Genomic DNA, 1864 nt, shown 5'->3' with positions numbered 1-1864 from the left:
CAATCCTTTTGCGCTTGAGTATTTCATATTTTTTAGCCTTCCAAAGGAAGAACTATGTGATGGGAATGAATTTTTTAGTTAAGTGCAAAATAACGATGATGTTTGATATGAATTCCTCTCTCAAGTCAAATAATGATTAGGTTGATATGATTTGAATGATTTTCATTAGAAAGGATCATAATGGGACTATATTTAAGATTTATATTGATGATGAGTTTTGATGTGATCTATTTTCTTAGCTCGACATAATGACTAAAATGACAAGAGTTGAGTGTTCTCTCTTATTTCTATGAAAAAGAAGCATGATGGGTTTCTCCTAAATATTGATGTTTATTTTCTCTCAACTCAAAACAATGACCAAAATGAGTTGGTCATTGTTTATGTGTGTGTGGGATGAAAGAGAGCTTTTTTTTAATAATTTTGTGTTACAGTTTTTTAATTTATATTTGAATTTTAACTTTCAATTTGTCATCTGAAAGGAAAACCAATTTAAAATTCAAATTAACTTATTTGTGATGCAAAGGGTAAAAGCCCCACCTTGAGAGAGAGAGAGAGAGAGGCTTCAAGATTTGAAAAGGACCATAGTATCTATTTTAGAGTTTAGCTTAATACTTTTGATGGCCCGTAGGATTTTTGCCCGTCGTTTCCCTCAATCGAGCCTTGGGAAACTTAAGACCCAATCATTTTCTTTGAACGTTAAGTACTTTTGGTGCTTATTACCAATAGCATTTTTTCCTTTGTTGAGAGATGGATATAGTCTCCTTAATCTTTTGGAAAGATTTTTGAAGGTTACGGCTATACTCATTAGCAGCAAAGATCTTCCCATGTACTTTAAGTAGCAAGGGACTTTTAGGTCTTTCCTCTATGATCTCAAAAGGCACCTTTCTCATAATAGTATGGACAATAATATCGTACACATACTCTACAAGGGGTAAATACTTCTTGCATTATGAGCATTGATCTACTTTTGTAACATAAGTCTTTAGTAGATCGAGTATCATAAGATTGGCTATCTCACTTTGGCCATCCGTTTGTGAGCGATAAGCCGAAGAAAAATTCAATCTTGTACCTAGATTTTCAAAGAGACCTTTCTAAAAATTACTGGTCATTCTAGGATCTCTATCTGACACGATGGATGTTGGCAATCCATGGTGTTTGAAAATCTGAGATATGAAGAGGATTGCCATTTCGTGTGCCTTTATAGTTCTTTTTGATAGGAATAAAGTGTGCTTGCTTGCTAAACCTGTCAACTATTGTCCATATTCCCATGGATAGACTTGGGTAATCCAAAGATAAAATCCATGGATATACTCTCCCATGGTGAATTAGAGATTGACAATGGCTAGAGTAATCCAGGTTACTTCACTCTATTATACTTGGTCTTTTGGCATACCACACATTTTGAAACATACTCTTGTATGTCTACTTTCATGGTAGGCCAATAGAAGTACTTCTCTACTCCTCAAAGAGTAGGTTGAATGCCTCGATGGCCCACATACGGAGGAGCATGGGACACGTACATGACTTTCTCACAAAGGGAGTGGGTAACACATAGCTTATTGCCATGGAGAAGATAACCATCATGCAAGGTGAATGGTTCTTCTTTCTTCCCCAATGTAAGGGCTGACATTATGTCTCTAAAGTCAGTGTCAATAGCATACTCGTCTATCATAGAAGAAGATCATTGTGAGTTGTTATAAACACCGCATTGACTCTTGGTCATCGCGTGATAGTGCATTGGCCACTTGATTATGCTTACCAGCAATGTGAGCAATATGAAAATTAAATTGCAAAAGAAAATTTGCCCACCTCATTTGTTTGTCGGAAAGCTTGATTTGTGTCGTGAAGTACTTAAGACTTTGGT

The sequence above is a fragment of the Adiantum capillus-veneris genome, chromosome 2, assembly GCF_014529385.1.
Source record: "Adiantum capillus-veneris isolate H3 chromosome 2, ASM1452938v2, whole genome shotgun sequence".
In the NCBI taxonomy this organism is placed as follows: domain Eukaryota; kingdom Viridiplantae; phylum Streptophyta; class Polypodiopsida; order Polypodiales; family Pteridaceae; genus Adiantum; species Adiantum capillus-veneris.
This window is presented reverse-complemented; position numbering follows the sequence as displayed.